General features: G+C 35.6%; 1 protein-coding gene across 38 annotated transcripts in view; it reads right to left on the reverse strand.

Annotated features, from left to right (window-relative positions):
- Positions 1-21,700, reverse strand: part of PTPRD (protein tyrosine phosphatase receptor type D) — a 2,322,816-nt gene that overhangs the window by 1,678,215 nt on the left and 622,901 nt on the right. For all 38 annotated transcript variants that reach the window (XM_070480470.1, XM_070480471.1, XM_070480507.1 and 35 more), the window contains one exon: positions 20,927-20,997. The gene's annotated coding sequence lies outside the window, so the exon portion shown is untranslated. The remainder of the gene's footprint in view (positions 1-20,926; positions 20,998-21,700) is intronic.

Consider the following 21,700-nt stretch of genomic DNA (forward strand, 5'->3'; position numbering starts at 1 on the left):
GGATTTTAAATTTATTTAATGAAAAAACTGCTTTACAAAGATTAATTATCTAATACCATAGAAAACTAAATCAATGCAGTTTCATTAACACTGGGAGCTTCTTGAGTATTAAGCCCTTTGCTTGATACTTAAAATCCACTATATACTTAATCTTTGGATTAATGGGTTCATATTATTATCTTTCTTTTAAATTGAGAAAACAAACTTAGAAAATAAACTTGGTGGCCCATATTGACCCAACAGGAAAGTGGAAAACATAATCTTTGAGCCATGGTCTATGTATCTCAAAACACTATGATCTCAGGAAAAAAGAGACTCAATATGGATTTTGAATTACTTTTAAATGCAACATATTTACATAGTAATTTCCTTCACTATATACATAAATGACATAACTACACTTACTCTGTCATGTTTATGTAATGCACCCTTTTCCTCTAAAATAATGGCAGTGTGTGGTTTGCATTAATGTTTCTGGGATCATAGGTCTGTTTGTTTTACTGTTGTTTTTTGTTTAGTTTTTGGTGGCAAATGAAGGAGGGGATGAGCTTCACACCCATCTCAGTGTATGTCGCTGGTTAGCATGAGGAACGCACTGCAGGTTTTATTATTGTTTATTCATTTATTGTAATCCCTAAGGCCCCAACCCAGGTGGAGGACAGAACTGCATGTTGTGAACCCAAACTGTTCTGAACCAGAAGTTTGATGATTCAAATTCCTGGAATACTGCCCTGTTAACTTGCCATCAACCAGTCAGAAGAATGTCATGCACCCTGAAGCCCTCAGCCAAAATGTCACATTTAAAAACTCTTCCCTAAAAACCATCAGTGAGTTTGTGTCTATTGAACATGATACTTGTTCTCCTTGCTTGGCCCTGCAGTAAAACTTTCTCTGCTCCAAATCCCAGTGTTTTGGTTTGCTTGGCCTCTTTCTGCATTGGTTTTGTCAACATTATTAATGTCCCTCTTTTCTACCATACTGTAAGTTTCATTAACAAAGGCACAATGTTAACTTTTACTCACTATTTCATCTCCCAAGCCCAGAACTATTTTCTACAAATGATAATTCCATTATAAGGTTTTAGATCTATGATAAGAGCACCACAATGCTCATATCTGGGGAAACTGTTAAACAAAGATAAAAGGAAAATACTAATATTACAAAGGACCAAATTTTCTGGATCGGTATTATTTTTTATGTATTAGGATAGCTGCTTACAATCTAAACTCGGATGTAACAAACAACAGAGAAAATAAAAAGACCCAAATCACTGAACAAAAATATTAAATTATTACATGGAAATTCTTCATATCATTTTCAAGAGCATAACTAGATAAATAAAATATAGTAATATTGATATGGGAATCTGAGTTCTTGTTCATGGAGCAAAAGAATGAAATTCACTGAGACACAAACACTTATGGTAGCAAGAAAATAGGATTTATTATAGAGAAGAAAAGTATAAAGTTTTAATCATAGACACCGAGAGGGGGTAAGAAGCCCCCAAAGGCGGGACTTACAGCAGTTTACGTCCTCATCAGTTTAATCTGTACATTTTGGGTTGGCTCCTGTCAGTAAAATATGTCATTTCTAACCAATCAGTTTAAAGGTCAAAATGTTTAACTTAACATCTTTATGGTTTCTCTTGATCCCAGATTAAGGGGCTACCCTTTTTCATGCCCCCTGGCCATTTTACAATGGACCAGATGTATGGGCTAAAGATTAATGACCACCAGTTGCTTTTACCTCAGGCATATGTAATAGAAGTTAATCACTGCCTTTCCCTGGATCTGAGTGCTGATAATTTATCAGACCAAGGACACATTTCAGGAATTAGGCACAAAGGGTATAGCTTTAGATTAATGGAGTGATATGTTTATTGAAAACAAGACCAAGGCCTCAGAGTCCTACACTGACTGCCTATCAATTTCTACCTCAATATTATTAATAATTTCCAAGATCTGCTAGAGAAGTATACATACTCCAAAATATATTAGTCCTCAACAATCTTATGCTATTATTATCATCATTATGCTTTTCAATGATATTAAAATTTACTGAAGTAAAATACTATATCCAAACAAGAACCAACAGGTCTTGCTCTGTAATATTTTAATTAAAAATCTGAAAATTAAATACTTTCATGATGCCTTGAAAAATTACATGAAATCTTTTCAGTCAATTAAAAGACAATCTACTGTGTAAATGTCAAAACAACTTACATATCAACAATACTTAAACAATTAATGAGTTACTGATGGGCTACAACATATCATGAAACATTTGCTATAGACATATATTTAATGATAGAGATATTGTCTACAATGTTTTAAGAATGAACTCATTCTATTCTAAGAGTATATATGACAAAATCCAGAATTTTTTAAAGAAAAGAAAAAGATTAAAATATCTAGGAAAACATTCATCAAAAAAATACATAATTAGATTCTAAATATTAGATTACATATGCTTCCTGACTCTATTCTTTGGGCCATTCTGTGTCTTTAAAATTTTCTACAGTGATCAGATGCAACTCTTTGTGCTAAGTCACTTTAGTCATGTCCAACTGTTTGTGACCTTATGAACTGGAACCCGCCCGGCTCCTCTGTCCATGGGATTCTCCAGGCAAGAATACTGGAGTGGGTTGCCATGCTTTATTCCAGGAGATCTTCCCAATCCAGGAATTGAACTCAAGTCTCTTATATCTCCTGCATTGCCAGGTGGTTTCTTTACTACTAGCACCAAATGCAACTATCAGTAATTAAAAACTATAAATTGTTATTAAAATTTAATTTGTTTCCATTTGATTTTTCAAGGTCCTTCTCATATATAGGACAGAGATCAAAACCATTGCTACTTAAGTTAGTCATTCCATGCAAAGAAAATATTATCTTGTCTCTCTTTTGCCATTATTAAATGTTTTCTGTATAGAAATTTATTATTCTGTGTGTGTGTGTGTGTATATGCACTCAGTTGCTCAGTTTTGTCTGAGTCTTTGTGGCCCCATCGACTGTAACCTACCAGGCCCCTCTGTCCATGGAATTCTCTCAGCAAGAATACTGGAGTTGCTCGCCAATCCCTACTCTGTGGGATCTTCCCGAAGCAGGGATCGAACCCTCGTATCTTGCATCTCCTGAATTGGCAAGTGGGTTCTTTACCACTAGTGCCACCTGGAAAGCCTATTTATTAGTCTTGTGGGTTTATATTGTTATTCAACTCTTCTATATCCTTGCTGATTTTCTTACTGGTTGTTTTATTAGTTGTCAAAATTATGGTATAAATATCTTTATTAATATTGAATTATTTTTCCTTCAATTATTAGGTACATATATTCTATAGTTGCCATATTTTCTTAATTAATTGAATCCTTCATCATTATGAAAAGAATGTTGCTCCAACTTCACACATAAAATCATTAAGACTAGAAGAGTCTGAGTAATTTGCCAAGACTGCACTTCTAATTCAGGTGGTTATGCTGAAAATTCCTTGTTCTTTCCAATTCTGTATTGTCTTCCAAGATGTAATTCTACATTTACTTTTCACACGTCATTATACAAACCATTAATTGCAAATTCAGTGGCCCTAAATAATCCTATGTGGATTCTGACTTCAAGAGTTATTGATTTGTTTAGAATTTTGTTGAGCATGGTAAGAAAACAATATTTACTGTGAAAATAAAACATTGCACTATAACATTAAATTATATTCATATTTCATCTGCACTGTTTCAGCATATTTCATTGAAAAAAGGGTATAACAATAGTCTCAACAAGCAATACATGGCAAAAGAAATCTGACTGTACAAATGAGAAATGAGACATGAAATAAGTTGATAATGACAAAAGAAAAACTTTCATTTGGAATGAAAATACATTTTTAATCCTCAATTAGAATTATATAATACAGATTTATTTCTGAACCATTTTTCTCATAAATCTCTATTGTAACAAAAGACATCTAATGTGATTAATTGTAGTTATTTATACAGTTAACTGTGCTTTTCTTCCCTTGTAATTCTAGAGACTTATTATCCCAGTTCATGGGTATACTTAAAAATTGCTTCTGTTAACACTTCACCTCATTGAATTGTTTGAGGTTGATTAATTAGAATGTCTTTGAGATATGGGGTCTGTAAATGGTAATGGCCACAAAACGTTCACTAGAGTAGTCTTATTCTGAATAATACAGTCAAAGTAATTTCTGTAGACATGTGTCTTGCTCACATGTATGGCACTCTCACTACCTACTTAGGCAGCTTTTCTATAATTTACTTTTATGGCTTTCAATTTCATTTGGATTTTATAGGCTTAATGACTTGGGAAATGATTATGAGTAACAATAATTCAGAATTGACCTTTCAGAGTTACCTGCTCTTTGATTGGTTTAGCTAGCAATGCTTCCATTTGAATTTATCAGCCACAAAAATATGTGCACTGGCAGCTGCTGACTTACATTTTATTATTATTGTTATTATGCCCGATAAATATTTAAGTAGTTAACAAAACCATGGCAGTAGGACAAAGTCATCCACAGTAATACCAAGTTAATGTGTCTATGTGAAAATATTTTATGCTCAAATTAATCTTGCTTCTTTGTGTAAGAAACCCTTTGGGAACTATTAAAAAGGAAATTGTAATCAACTGGCAATGAGCACTGATGCTGCATAGAACATAGGTGAAATATAAAGGCAACTCAATTTTTTATACAGATACTAAAGAAGTAGAAATCAATCCTATCCTCAACTCTAAAATGAGCATCTCTATGAGATTTAATTTCTGTACATACAAACATTAAAACAATGCCAGTAAAACTGATCAGGACCCTGTGGGGCTCCAGGGCACAAAAGCTTTTCTGCATCCCCTGTTTTTCTTTGTAGCAAATAAGCTTCATTCAGCTTCCATGACTTTCCCTGAATTCCAAAGGTCAGGTTCCAAAAGTTGCTAATCAAGAAAGGGAGGGGATATGGAGACAAGGGAAGAGAAGTCAAGAAACAATAGTGCAGCCTTGGGGCAGAGTCCTGGTTCCCCCTCAAGGGATGTATAGAACAATATCTTTGAGATGTTTTGCAGAAACTAAAGCTCCCACCAAATGAAATAAGTTAACTATATGCTGCCCACAAGCAGGCAGACCCAGACTGGTTGGAACCAGAAGGTTGATGATGCTGACTCTCAATTACCAATAAATTACCAATAAATTACCAATCAATTACCAATCAATTACCAAACAATCAGAAGATTATCCATGAGCTGATCACATCCTCCTCTTTGAACCATTAGAAAAGACTCCTCACTACCCTCTTCAGGTCAGGACACACACTTTTGAGGTCATTAGACTCCTGTGGCCTTCTGCCTGGCTAGCTAGCAATAAAGCTATTCTTTTCTACTTCACCCAAAACTCTGTATGCAAGACTCACTTTAGTACCTGTGTAGAGAGGCAGAATTTTGGCATTACCAGTTACTTAACATATATTACATTTTTTGACACTGGCAAAATGCTATGAAGTACACACTATTATTGCATAGATGAGAAACTGCTTAAGTTCAAACTGTTAGTAAATAGTAGAGGAAAAGTTTCATTTGTTTTCCCTCAGGTATCTGATTATGGAAACAACTATCTTAATCACATTCCACACTAGAACATAACAGATACTCCATAATTTCAAGATTTTTATTTCTCTTTTATTTTCTATCAATGTTAAGGGCTTAGTCACTCAGTGATATCCAACTCTTTTCATCCCCACGGACTGTTGCCCACCAGGCTCCTCTGTCCATGGAATTTTCCAGGCGAGGATATTGGAGTGAGTTGTCATTTCCTACACCAGGGCATTTTCCTGACCCAGGGATCAACCCCGGGTCTCCTGCTTGGCAGACAGATTCTTTACCACTGTGCCATCTGGGAAGACATCAATGTTAAGTACTACACATTTTTTGAAGATGGAACTTTCTGGAAGAGGAAAATCACCACAGAGGAAGCAGTAAAATGCTTGACTTAAGCAAAGATGAACTGGATAAACAGATGAGGAAATGAAGAGGATTCCAGATAAGGAGGAGTGCATGGTGATGAAAAGTTTGGAGAAAGGACTAATCCTATCATGCTTCTGAGAGATTGAAGAGGCTACATGGAAAATTTGTAGGGAGGTGTAGAAGATAAAACTGTAGAGATAAAGTAAATTCAGTGGATTAAAATGCCTTGAAAAGCTAGGCACAACATGTTAGCTTTGACTTGGAGAGGACAGATTTCTGAGACAAAAGTAATATGTAGTTATCATTAAGCATATAAGTTAATGGGAGGTAAACTTTGTATTCAGATTTCAATGGTTATTTAACTTTAAAAAAAATTCAATGTCCCTCATCTGTACAGAGGTGAAAATAATATGAATCTCAAATACTTATTTTGAACATTAAACAAAATAATAAAAAGCACATATAAATAAATAAAAAATACCATGTCTGAAAACTTGAGTTAATTATATGAGGTATCTGCTAAGATTATTAAATAGTAGGAGTAATAGAAGAAAAGGAAGTGGCATACAAGGAGGAAGAGGAGGTTGAGAAGGGGATGGGGAGGTGCAGAGCTGGTAGCAGCTGCATTCATCATAGAATCTTACAAAATGTATCTCCTCTGTTGAGATTTAGGAACTGAACAGTTTTCAACATGTAAGATGTCATGAGGTTCTTTTGAAACATTTTATTTCTGGGTTACTCATAGGCAAAATTTAGAAATCCTAAATTTCATACTAAATGTGTCTCATATGCCTTTCTCTAATTTGCCTGTAGACTGGTACTGCACCCTTTACATGGCGATCAGTTGGATCTATGTTTTCTGAACAAGGCACTAGGCTATAGTCACCTCCACCTGTGTCTGTCCTTGCTCCTCAGAACTTTGTTACATACTTGCTATCAATCTGAATTAAAGTATATGTAGCTGATAAGGGCTTTATATAATCTGGCAAGATATTGTAAGAAAGTTATGGCCTTCTCTATGAAAGGAGAAGTTATAAGAAATAAAGAAGTGATTCATTCTTAGAATAGTTGAACAGAAAAGTATATAGCTGGCTTGCAAATAAGATTTCTAAAATGGTGGCTAGTTGCCAATCCTTTGTTCTTTTCACTTCCTCATTCTCTTTCCTCATAAGAACACTTTGGTGGGCTACATTTGTGGCTTTATCCTAGACATGCACAAAGAACTAAAAGGGTGGGGAAAATAGTTATCAATCATCCAATAAAGACTTAGGCAACATCCAGGAAATATTGTTACTCTGTGGTCCTCAATCTATGAGGAGCCAGGGCAGGGAACCTGCTTCTCATGGATAAAAATCGAGAAGATTTCCCACTCTGTGTGCTTGCTCCCAGATCTTTGTCTGTAGCACATCCTTCTGCAGAAATAAAGACTACCTTGCCAAGCCATTTTTGATTGTTTTATTCCTGTGAATGTGAGATGTGGATGTGAGAGTTGGACTATAAAGAAAGCTGAGTGCCAAAGAATTGATGCTTTTGAACTGTGGTGTTGAAGAAGACTCTGAATTCAGAGTCCTTTGGACTGCAAGGAGATCCAACCAGTCCATCTTAAAGGAAATCAATCCTGAATATTCATTGGAAGGACTGATGTTGAAGCTGAAACTCCAATACTTTGGCCACCTGATGAGAAGAATTGACTCAATTGAAAAGACCCTCATGCTGGGAAAGATTGAAGGTGGGAGGAGAAGGGGATGACAGAGGATGAAATGGTTGGATGCATCACTGACTCAACAGACGTGAGTTTGAGTAAACTCTAGGAGTTGGTGATGGACAGGGAGGCCTGGCATGCTGCAGTCCTTGGGGTGGCAAAGAGTCAGACACAACTGAGCAACTGAACTGAACTGATTCCTGTGACACCATTTGAGAGCATTTCCAACAATATGGATGTAATTTGGGATGGTTTGTAGATGGACGTTTTAACTTTAGGCTTATGTTTTTCTGCTGTTAATGGCATTAAAACTTCTTTTGAAACATATTTACATATAGTAATCTATTTAGAATGGGATTCCCAGGTACCTCAGTGGTAGAGAATCCACCTGTAATGCAGGATACCCAGGCTCAATCTCTGGTTGGGAATATCTCCTGAAAGAGGGGCATGGCAACCCACCCTAGTATGCCTGCAAGGAAAATCCCATGGACAGAAGAGCCTGATGGGCTATGGTCCACAAGGTCACAAAGAGTCAGACAGAACTGAAGAGACAGCACATACAATCTTTCAGAATAAGGGGTTATAACCATTTGAATGAACAACAAATCAGTGTGTCTAAACAGATGATAGAGTGATAGAAAGTTTCTTCATTATAACAGAATGAAAGTGAAAGCAAAAGTGAAGACATTCTGACACTTTGCGACCCCATGGACTGTAGCCTACCAGGCTTCTCCGTCCATGGAATTTTCCAGGCAAGAGTACCGGAGTGGGTTGCCATTTCCTTCTCCAGGGGATCTTCCCACCTCATGGATTGGACTCACGTCTCCTGCATTGCAGGCAATGCTTTACCTCTGAGCCACCAAGGAAGCCCCCCAAATATTAAGGTTCTTAAACAAGTGTGGAAACTTTATGTTTTCATCCTGACCAAATTATCTGGAATACTGGAGTGGGTAACCTATCCCTGCTCCAGGGGATCTTCTCAACCCAGGGATAGAACCCAGGTCTCCCACATTGCAGGCAGATTCTTTACCAACTGAGCTACTAGGGAAGCCTAGCAGGCATATAACAGAATGCAGAGTAATAAATTCAGAGGACATAATGGAGTTCGAAAATCATGAATGTAGGCTACAAGCAGTGGATGGAAGTTTGAAAAAGAACAGGATATTTATACAATCTCAGAGAATCTCTCTATAAGATACTTATTAACTATGAAAGAAAGTTGAATTTTAAAGTGAACAAAACTGTAGACCATTTCTGGATTTGTCTGTTTATAGTACAAATAATGCTGCTAGGGCCATTATCAGAAATAATCTCTGTTGCACATTTTTAAGCACTGCTTTAGGATATGTTCCTAGGAATGAAAATTTCTTATTATGGGTTAAGCACATCTTTAGCCCCTTTAGAAAATGTCAAAATGTTTTTTTAGACTGATTGTCTCAGTCTACATTCCTCCAAGCAAGATATATAAAACATTTCCATTGTTATATATCTTCACTAACAATTAGTAATGTTGCCAGACTTTTTAGGTTTATCAATGTGGTAGACATAGAGATATTGCAAGCATATTTTCATATAAGTATAAACCATTCATTTGTGAAATTCCTGCTCATAAGCTGGGTCTATTTTTTGTGGCTGTTGGCTTGTCCTTTTCCTTATCATTTCCAAAAGTTTTCATAGGTCATGCTGTTTGTTAGTTCGATGTCTTGAATAAACTTTGGGGTTCACTTTTTATTTTCTTTATGGAGCAAGAAGACTTTAAAAACAGATGTTTCTAATTTTATTGCTATAAAAATATGAACCTTTCCCTACATGAATTGTAGTTTATTTTTCAAAATCTTGTTTTAGAATCCTACATATCTCAATAATGGAGAGATAATATCTTTTATTTTCTTCAGAAAATTTTGAAGCTTTCTTTCAGGTCTAAGTTTAAACCATCTAGACTAGATGAGGTGAGACAGGAAACTAAAAGATTGAGGAACTGAAAAACTGAATATGCCAAATTTCTGACTGATCCTGTTTTCTACTTCAAATTTTGAATTTGTAGAATGGGAAAAACACTGGTACCTTCTTCTTATTATCATTGTGAGTTAATGTTTAAAAAGATTAATGCATATAAAGTGTTACTGATACTTGATACAGTAATTTTAACTTTATTATATTGAATTCACCCTCAGATCTTAAATATAGAGATTGAAGTTATAATCATCCTAATTTTGTCATTTGGAAAAGTTAGAGATCCTTATTTTAAAGAATAAATACTTCCTACTTTGAAAGAGGAATAATTTTTAATCAAATAGTAAAAAGTATGCTTCTATTTTATTGGAGCATGATTTTTGTTCTGTTTTTTTTTTTCTTTTCCTGCTTAAAATAAACTAACAATATTGGCCCAACACAACGTAATACCCATAAGAAGCATATCCATATTGTCTGTTAATATTTAACAAACAAAAATATATATGGGTGGCACATTTATTATGCCACAAGAATTTTCTGAGAAACAGATACTAGTCACTTACTACACATATGAATGGAGAATCTTATTTTTTAATAACTCCAGCCACTTATGAATCCCTTGTTTTATCTGAAAACTGTCATTTATCCTCTCTCTTGCAGGTATTATCCCCTCTGTGAAGTTTTACTACACGTATAGACATTAATACAGTTCTAAACTCTGGAAACCACAGCAATCTGCATTGCCTCTTGTATCAAATATTGCTGTTTTCTCATCTTACTGCCACTGGCCCTCCATACACACTTGTATTCTGATAAATCCATCTCCCATTACAGAATATGAAAATGTGAGATGCTTAATCTTTCTAAATGTGCTTTCCAAATGTGGTCAGTGGCACTCAAGAGAGTCTGCAGGGAGGTTTCAAAAGACAGTGTCTGGTATTAGAAAATTAGATATTGGCAGATAAGTCATCCTGTGACCATGAGGGAATAAACTTAAGAATGAAAGACCACTGACTAAGGAAAGCAGAGCTTCAGGAAGGAATTTTTCAGAATCTTCCATGATATGTGTGTCACAGAATTAAATCAACCTAGAAATGTGCACTTCCTTGCATCTGCGTTTGATGATAAACCCCTATTTTAAAGGCAATTTTGGTCTCATGTCTCTTACTTGGTTTTGATACACTGCTCTCATAGTTCATAGATAGCTTTTTAATTTATTAGCATGTGCAGTAGACAATGAATGAATGTTTGCTAAGTGAAAGCAACAGAGAATCTCTTCCCTTTTTATATCTGCATGTTGCCTGACAAGAATATTGGTACCTACAACAGGAAATAACAGGAAGGGAAATGATGCCGCAGGCCCTTGTACTGCACAAATTAACACCACCCTATACAAGTTTACACATTGGGTCTTTCATTTTAAACTATAGGTAAAATCATTAAACTAATTTATTGCAGTTTACGTAGATTGGGCAGCAGAAGATTTACATTTACTATGTTTTATTTTAGCCACTAGAATGAATAAAATGCTATAAACTAGAGCCAAATGCTGAATACTCATTTTAGAAATGATTTCTTCCATTAATTGCTTTCCTGTTCTCAATAATTCACTATTATAGAGCAGAAAGCCTATTGAATTATATGGTTGCAATTAGGCTGTTTCTTTAACATGTTTTATGCTTCAGTATTTCTTATGCCTCAAAAAAAAAAAAGAAAGAAAGAAGTCTGATAACAGCTTTATATAAAGCTGTCCTTGGATGGAATTTTTTTTTTAATCTCAGAAATCTTGTACTGGAAGTTTGTCCAAAATTTAAGTTACTTTTTGTGACTCAGTGAACTGTAGCCCACCAGGGTCCTCTGTCCATGGATTATCCAGGTAAGAATACCGAGTGGGTAACCAGTCTCTTCTTCAGGGAATATTCCAGAGCCAGGGGTCGAACTAGGGTCTACTCCATTGCAGGCAGATTCTTTACCATCTGAGCCACCAGGGAAGATGTGAAATAAAATAAAAAGGCGTTTTTCACCTGTTGCTGTAGGCAGGAAATCCCTACATTAATGTCTTTTGACATTAACCAAAAAATAAACCCAACCATATTTTTGAAAATCATACACACACACACACACACACACATATATATATATCACTGTTATGACTAATCTAATTATGACTGGTCATTTCACATGTATAACAGATAATATACAGTTTCATTTTTTTTTCCTTCAGACATCAGACTACGATGTTTCAAAAGTTCTTCTTTAAGAATTTTGAATATCTACAAATGTCAATATTCTATATTCTAGTTCCATTAAAAAGGATTCTCAAAAATCTCATCTCTGGATTTCCATATAAAACAAAATCCATACCTAGGCTACATTCCAGTCTTTCCACAAACTCATCTAGTAAACAGGACATCAGGCCTTTCATTGGGAAAGGAGACTGGGATTCCCCAGCCAGGCCAAAAACACACATGTCTGTGCAGTGGGGCTGTTGTGGTTCTTCAGTCACTAAGTCGTGTCCAACTCTTTCTAATCCCATGGACTACAGAACTATCTCCAGGAATTTCCTCAAATTCATGTCCACTGAGTCATTGATGCTGTCTAACCATCTCATATATTTATATTTAAAAGCAAAGACTCTTGTTTATGTTTGGTGGCAATGAAAGCAATTCTGCACATAATTTATACCATATACTTGAAGAAAGAAAAGCTTTACCTCTTTTCCCTAAATAAATCTAACTTTTATGTTTTCACCTTCACATATTTCACCAAACATCATGTTTATTGATCTTTCTTGTATTAACTCCATGCAAATTCCTCATATATTTTTGTCACACCTCAAACTGAACAAATTTTTTTTCATAAAGTATACAGTTGCTATAGAATTATCTAAAAGCCCTAGTCTTAGTAGTTAACTACTAAAATTACTTTTATTGGCCACTACTTCCCTGGGGCTCAGATGGTAGTGTGTCTGTCTACAATGCAGGAAACGTGGGTTCAATCCCGGGGTTGGGAAGATTCCTTGGAGAAGGAAATGGCAACCCACTCCAGTACACTTGCCTAGAAAATCCCATGGACAGTGGAGCCTGGTGCAGGCTCCACTGTCCATGGGGCTGCAAAGAGTTGGACACGACTGAGCGACTTCACTTCATCAATCAATTACCATGCTACATTACATGTTAGAGCCTAAGCAAAAATGCTTCAGATGCATTTAAGTCCTAAAAAAGAAAAGAAAAAAAATGTCCATTTAAGAAAAGTAAGAAATTATTTGCATTCATGATGAATGGGCCAATGTCCATTCTTCAGCAAAATACTATTTTAATGTTTAATGCTTCAAAACAATAGTTGGTAATTGTTTCAAATATACATTTGTTCATAATGAGAGCTTTAATTTGTATGCTCTAGTTATTTTTGTTTTAACTAATGTACTAATAGGAACTTAATTTCTGCTTTATTGACTATGCCAAAGCCTTTGACTGTGTGGATCACAATAAACTGTGGAAAATTCTGAAAGAGATGGGAGTCTACCAGGCCACCTGACCTGCCTCTTGAGAAACCTGTATGCAGGTCAGGAAGCAACAGTTAGAACTGGACATGGAACAACAGACTGGTTCCAAATAGGAAAAGGAGTATGTCAAGGCTGTATATTGTCACCCTGCTTATTTAACTTATATGCAGAGTACATCATGAGAAACACTGGGCTGGAAGAAGCACAAGCTGGAATCAAGATTTCTGGGAGAAATATCAGTGACCTCAGATATGCAGATGACACCACCCTTATGGCAGAAAGTGAAGAAAAACTAAAGAGCCTCTTGATGAAAGTGAAAAAGGAGAGTGAATAAGTTGGCTTAAAGCTCAACATTTAGAAAACTAAGATCATGACATCTGGTCCCATCACTTCATGGCAAATAGATAGGGAAACAGTGGAAACAGTGTCAGACTTTATATTTTTGGGCTCCAAAATCACTGTAGATGGTGATTGCAGCCATGAAATTAAAAGACGCTTACTCCTTGAAAGGAAAGTTATGACCAACCTAGACAGTATGGCAGAGACATTACTTTGCCAACAAAGTTCCATCTAGTCAAGGCTATGGTCTTTCCAGTAGTCATGTATGGATATGAGAGTTGGACTATAGAGAAAGCTGAGTGCTGAAGAATTGATGCTTTTGAACTGTGGTGTTGGAGAAGACTCTTGAGAGTCCCTTGGACTGCAGGGAGATCCAACCAGTCCATCCAAAAGGAGATCAGTCCTGGATGTTCATTGGAAGGACTGATGCTGAAGCTGAAACTCCAATACTTTGGCCACCTCATGCGAAGAGCTAACTCATTGGAAAAGATCCTGATGCTGGGAAAGATTGAGGGCAGGAGGAGAAGGGGACAACAGAGGATGAGATGGTTGGATGGCATCTCTGACTCAATGGACATGAGTTTGGGTAAACTTTGGGAGCTGGTGATGGACAGGGAGGACTGGCATTCTGTGGTTCATGGGGTTGCAAAGAGTAGGACATGGCTGAGCGACTGAAATGAACTGAATAACAAAAACCTTAATCATACAGAGTTGGGAGACTAAGAAAGGGAGCTCTCATGAACTGCAACAATACCAGAGCCCAACACAAAGAAGAAAGACTCCTCTTCTTTCCTGGCAAAGACTTAGCCTATGAAAAGCCACATACTCTTCATTTACTATAGCCCTTCCAACTTCCTTTTCTTCCCTGTAAAAATGTCTTCTTCTCTTGCCCTTGGGAACTTAGACTTGGCTCCCCATGGTTGCAGACCACAAAACTCCAATTTTCTGCTGATGCCAAATAAATGTATCTTTTCTGGGAAATATCTGATAGACTGTTTGTTTCATGTCAACACTAAAAAGTGTTACATGTCAATATTAAAAAAGTGCATTACTTATCTCAGTCATGTTGTACATCCTTGTCTTTATATGGATAAGACTCATATGTCCAGTCATTTTATTTATTTATTTTTTTGTCCAGTCATTTAAAAATGTATTTCCAAATGTTTTGTTTAAGTAATATTTGCATTGTCACTGTCATGAGATATATTTCATGAAATGCAACAAATATTTTAGAAATATGTAAGTAAATCTTGTCATCATATTTAAAGTATTAATATGTATATTTAAATAATGATTTTAAAATTCATTCCAGAGAATGTTCACACAAGATTTTATAAATAGAAGTTTCTATAGCCTAACTGCTTCTGAACCTGGAAGGTAGTTTTCCTTCTGAAAAGAAATGTTATTTTATATTTGTTACATCTTACTGATCAATACGAATGTCTAGTACCTTGAGAAAATAACATGCCTTAGAATGTAAAATGGACTACAAATACAAAATGCTTTCATAGAAATTGCATAATTAACTCATAATGTCATATTTGAAAGAAATGATAAATGCTGTATTATATTCAGCACTGCAATCAGATATACCAATATGCTAGTTCTAAGTGTTTCACCTCTGATATAATCATTTGCAACTTTTCCCAACTCCTTATAGAAATTTTGACACTTTATGATTATTAAGCAATTTCAACTGAGAATGATGTGACAACACATATATTTGAATATAACCATAACACAAATTTTTTGACAGTCAGATTTGAACTGACTTTCTTAATAGATTTTCTCTATTCAACACTGATCTTGGGAAAATGCATATTTCTTCCAGGCTGTCTCTGTGTATCTAAGAAGGAATTAGAATGGACATTTGGCTGAGCACAATCCAAATAGATGCAAAATTCAGATGAATTTTAGATAACTTAAAATTTAGGTAAATTTTAAATCCCTCACTCACATCAAAATAAAGAACTGAGTAATATTTGAAAAGTATTTTCTTGGAGAGAGCTGTGCTATAAGCTTCTCCCACTGACTTTTCAGGAATTTGGGTATAATCTCTCAATCCCAAATGAAGACAGCGTGACTCTAAGGAGACCATTCAGTACATTGAATAACTGTGCTACAAATTGGGGGGGGGGGTGCATTTAACCTTCCCACTTGAGAAACAGAATGAAATAAGGATTCTATCTGAAAGGAGGGCAGTATCATGAATAGAATTAAAGGAGGAAAAGCTAGAGATAAGACCTGATGCCTAAGTGCTGAAAAAGGTTCAATCAACGAATCTCAGAAAAGTTTGCTACTTGCAAACAAGATACTGATGTACCATCTGTAGAGATTGGCGGGGTCTTTGAAGGAAGCGCAGATGTATTGATTAAAATCTGACAAGAAGGAGAGGTCTCAACATTAAGCCAGACAAATGACATGAGGTGACACTATGCTTTAAGATTCTGAATTGATCATGGACATTTTTACCACCTTAAAGTTGCAGAAATATCAAGATGCCTGCTTGAGTTTCTCAAGGGGCAGGGAAATAATCATGCTGATAATGAATTTAGTAGATACTCATAGACAAAAATAGTTGTTTTTGTGTATTTTATGTCATAGTCTGTGCTTAAATTTTAGTGTTCACAAGGATAAAGTGGCCTTCACAAGGGGGCAGTGTTTCCTCAACACAGGAGCACTGTTACTCCAAACATGCAGTCTTAGCCTTACATCATTTGCAATATATCCGCCATGGCTTTGACACAAACACTGTGGTGTATTGGCCTGGATTCCAGGTATATTACACATTTACAAGAACAGTTTCCTCAGAAAAAGGAAGTCGTGGTCTCATAAGTGAGGAAGACACTTGGTTAATGATGTACAATTTTTAAAAAGACATGAGAAGGATATGAAATTGGAACATGCCACAAAACCTACAGGGCTTCTCAGGTGACAGAGAAATTGCTCCAATCGATTTTAACATCCCATTAAGGACAGCCAGCAAACCAGGGGATGTACTGTCTACAACACTGAAGCATTCCTCTGGAGACTCAGTCTTGGTAGAATAAATGAAAGGGGGTAATTCCTTCTATTAATTCAGTTCACTCTGGCAATTGATAGGAATATTGAATTAGATTCCTGAAAACTTCACACATTGAAGTGGACATGCGGAGAGGTCTATGATAACTAAATAGAAGTGAGAATACAATATGAATTATCAAGTTTATTATATCATAACCTAAGGGCAAACAAAATTTTCTCCTCCAGTAATAAAAGGGAAATACTGAGTAAACGGATGAAAACTTTCATTATGATATACAAAATAGTAGAGATGAAAGCATAAGCATTATATTTTGGGGTAAAAATGAATGAGTGGGATGTGACCTTCTCCACCTTGTTCAGACAACATTGATTCCCTAGTTCACAAATATGGCTCAGTAACGTGCAGGAATGTACACCTGCACCTTTCAAACAATAATTTTAGTCATGCTAATTTTGTGTAGAAAAGAACTGAAACATGATTATTGCCCAGTCAAATGTATGTCAATATTCTAATCAGTTTAACAGGATTAAAATGAATATATGTGTTTGATCACTGCATATGAGAAGCATGCATTATACGACTATTTAGAAGAGAATTTTTATTTCCACTGATATTTCACAAAATAAAAAACAATAACTCAGCACAGTTATTGGGAAAAGACACAATGGTTCTAAAAAGATAAATGCATATATATTTGTAGGTTGGGAATGCTAATGTATTAATGAAACAAAATTCAAAAGATTAGAGTTTATAGTAAAAATACAATAGGCTAATGATAAAATTTTCCAGCATTAGCTCTTACTTGAGGATGAATTATATTTGTGTCCTTGTTTTGGACTACAGTGATCATTTATTTCTCTCAATAAATTTAGTTTTCACCCATACATTTCAAACTTGTTTAAAAATACAAATTACATTTTTCTTACTTCTGGTAGCATTTCTCATCTGTCCAGAGGAAGAACTGACATGACTCTGTGTGTTTTATAATAAGAGAGCTGAGAAAGGAATCCAAGATACTGCCCCATGTTTTTGGAAAACTGGGTAGATGGTACTTATATTTACAGGAATGAGAAAGACAAAATGATGTTTACAGGAAGATATTTTGAGTTCAATTTTAATATATTAGAAGCTGAAAAATGTATACACTATCAAATAGATATGTTGATTTGATTCTCAGGAATGAGATCCTAAGAAGACATACTGATTTGAGTATCACTATATATGGTCATTATACGTACATTATCCTTGAAGCTACAAGAGTAGATGAGTTCAACCACAAAACCATAAAAGTTATAGAATGAAGAAAAAGAAGAAATGTAAGAAGTTATTGGGCTAATATATAGTCTTAGAGGGAATATGTGGCAAAAAGGGAAATATAGAAAAGGGTCAAACGTTTTAATGACCTGGGGGTCCATAAGGAAACTGAGGGAATCCCCATGAGAAATCTACCTAATTAGAAAAATTTCAGTTTAGAAAATCTTGAAAATTTGAGCAGTGGTCCCTTGTGTCTTGAACACCACACACTGTTTATTCAGTAAACAGACAAACTAGCCAACTTGTTACAACACATGTCAGTTCATCTTAACCCTTGAATTCCACGGTTTGTGATTTTTCACCAGCAAATCTGAGTACAAATTTCCTTAAATTTTCATCTGTGTTCTGGGAGGAAAATAACTGCCCCCTCCCCTTTTTTTAATTCCAACAAGAGACAACTCAGACACTTTTATGAAGTGGCTGGCAACTCAGAACAGGAAAAATTCAATCCATAATGAAACAAAAACTGATTACTCTGCTCATTCTCTTTCTTGAGAGTAAAATCATAGAAAATTCTTGGCCCCAGCAATAGAAGTAGTATCGGCAAGAGCGGGTTAAAAAAAAAAACAAAACAAAACATAAGACAAGCTAGATTATGTGTGTTATGACCTGGTCAGGTAGAACTTGATCTCCCAGAATTCTTGAGTCTAAGTGAATTATTCTATCAGGTGTCTGGCCTGTGAAGAAAGCCATAATTAATGGGAATCACTAAGGATTCACTGGGTTGTGTCACACAAGCTTCATTTATTTCATTTTTTTAAAAAATTGATAGAGTTTACTAGACTGGTGGGTTTCCCTGGTGGCTCAGGTGTTAAGAATTCACCTGCAGTGTGGGAGACCTGGTTCAATCCCTGGGTTGGAAAGATTCCCTGGAGAAGGGAATGGCAACCCACTCCAGTATTCTGGCCTGGAGAATTCCATGGACAGAGGAGCCTGGAAGACTTCAGTCCATGGACTTCCCTGTGGCTCAGACAGTAAAGAATCTGCTTGCAATGTGGGAGACCTGGGTTTGATCCCTGGGTTGGAAAGATCTCCTGGAGGAGGCTATAGCATCTGACTCCAGTATTCTCGCCTGGAGAATCCCCATGGACAGAGGGGTTTGATATATATAGCAATATATATATATATATATCATTGCTATTGTTCAGCTGCTAAGTCATGTCTGACTCCTTTGACCGCATGGTCCAGGACTACAGCACACCAGGCTTCCCTGTCCCTTACCATCTCCTGGAGTTTGCTCAAACTCATGTCCATTGTGAGCTTCCCTGGGGGCTCAACAGAAAAGAATTTGCCTGCAATTCAGGAGACCTGGGTTCAAACCCTGGGTCAGGAAGATGCCCTGGAGAAGGGAATGACTACCCACTCCAGTATTCTTGACTGGAGAATTCCATGGACAGAGGAGACTTACAGGTTACACAGTCCATGGAGTCACAATGAGTTAGACTCACATACACATATGTACATACATATTCATCTTATCTTTAAAATTTCCTAAAGTGTGAGTTCTATATTTTTATTACTTGTCTATAAAATAGTATATAAAGATAATGGCAAATTTATGTAACTCATAAAAAATGTACATATATTTGAGTACGTATTTAACAATTTTAACTGATGAAATCTTTCATCAGAAACATTTGGAGATAGCTCTAAAGTACAGAGTGGTGAAATGTGCCTCAAAAACTGCAGATTAAAGGAATTGTTCAAATTAACTAATTAACCAATGGTTCAAATTAACTAATTAACTAATGGTTCAAATTAACTAATGTTTAATATAACAGACACTATTTATAAAACAAGTAAATGTATGTGTGTGTATGTGTCTGTGAGTGTGGGTGTGAGTGAGAATTAATTGGATGGTTGGGGAAAAGGTTGTTCAGAAACATGATACCAAAATATGTTAATAATATTTATAGACAACAGGAGAAAAACTGATTTGAGGCAAAAAGACATGCATTTGGTTTTATGGCATAAAAGTACATAAGAATCATTTAACTTTAAAATTGAATTTCAATATGCAAAATGACTATCATGTGTTGAGAAAACTGATGGCATTTATTAGCTTTTATTTGACTGCAGCCTCAGATCTCATTATGCATGCTCATTCAATTACCACTACTGAACTCTATGTCAAAGAATAAAATATCTGAAAAATTACCTATAAGCAGTACCACCACAGTTTTATACTTAAAAAATTTACTAGTTTCCATTCTACACATAATTTTAATTTTACACCTATAGGTATTCCTACTACTAGATTAATTAAAAACTAAAATGAAATCCCAATGTTATACATTTTGTTTGAGGACTTCTTTGAAGGTCAATCCTAAAGGAAATGAACCCTAAATATTCATTGGAAGGACTGATGCTGAAGCTGAAGCTCCAATAATTCAGACACCTGCTGCAAAGAGCTGACTCACTGGAAAAGACCCTGATGCTGGGAAAGACTGAGGGCAAGAAGAGATCGGGGTGACAAAGGATGAGATGATTGGACGGCATCACCCACTCAATGGACTTGAGTTTAAGCAAACTCCTAGAGATGGTAAAGGACAGGGAAGCCTGGCATGCTGCAGTCCATGGGGTAACAGTCAGACATGACTTAGCTACTGAACAACTACAGATGGTCCAGTGGTTAAAGAATCCACCTGCCAAGGCAGGGGACAAAGGTTCGATCCCTGATCCAGGAAGATCCCACATGCTGAGGGCACCTAAACCTGTGCTCCACAACTACTAAACTTGCACTCTAGGGCCCACGAGCCAACAACTACTCAGCCCTCGTGCCATAATCACTGAGACCCACGAGCCCAGAGCCCGTGCTCCACAAAAGAAGCTACTTCAATGAGAAGTTTGCACATCACAACTAGGCAGTAGCCCCTGATTGCCTTAACTCGAGAAATCCCACATGCAGCAACAAAGAGTCAGTGCAGCCAAAATGAAATACATTAATGAAATAAAAAACCAAAACCAAAAAATGATTAAATTTTTTTGTTTGAAAAAAGTTATTCTCTAATTAGTCAAGCAATGACATTGATGTATCTTTAATCCTACCTATTCTGTATTACCATCAAGTCATGACTTTATTAAGCTAAATTTTAGAAAGATCCATTAGAATGAGTGAGACTTACCAATGTACAGCCTCCTCCCACAAAACAATTAATGCTGAAGGAAGAAAAGTATCCAACTCCTCAAGAATTCCCTGAAAGGAAAAGAATAGGAAACACTTTTTTAATTTACATTTTTTGGCAGTTATAGGATGTCAAATCTAAATCAATTGGTAGGATGAAAAAGGAGCACAATAATAATTGACATTTTATAGATTAATGGAATTGACTGATACTTTGAAAAAAATACCATCAAAAGGGTGTTTATATTATTTCCTTGATGCAAAGTGTTATAATCCATTTTTTTTATTTAAAAATTCAATTTAAAGAAAATATTTAAAGAGCAAATATAATCCTTAATTTTTTCTGACATAAAATTAATGCTATAAGAAACTACATAGTAATTAACCACAAACACCATTTTCTTTTCTTAAATGAGAAATTACTTAAAACATATTTTATATATAAGATGTTTATATCTGTTTTTGTTGTGTTACGTAAGAAAATTAACTATTCTCAATTTTTATTGATGTACTACTAATTGTTCATATATGTTTTCTTATAGATTAAAAAAGTGTTGTTTATCAAAGTATGTTTATTATCTATGGAACTCTTGCCACATACCCAAGTGACTGCTGTATTCTAGGATCATCAATGACTTTCAAATTTACAGCACAATACTAAACACAAAATAATGAGGCCATAACTATAAAAAAACATGTACATCAGAAACCTTAAGTGAATCAGCTTACAGGATAAACAAGCTAACTGATGAAGTCAGCAGAAGTGCACAACTCA

Source organism: Odocoileus virginianus, chromosome 18 (genome assembly GCF_023699985.2).
Source record: "Odocoileus virginianus isolate 20LAN1187 ecotype Illinois chromosome 18, Ovbor_1.2, whole genome shotgun sequence".
NCBI classification, from domain to species: domain Eukaryota; kingdom Metazoa; phylum Chordata; class Mammalia; order Artiodactyla; family Cervidae; genus Odocoileus; species Odocoileus virginianus.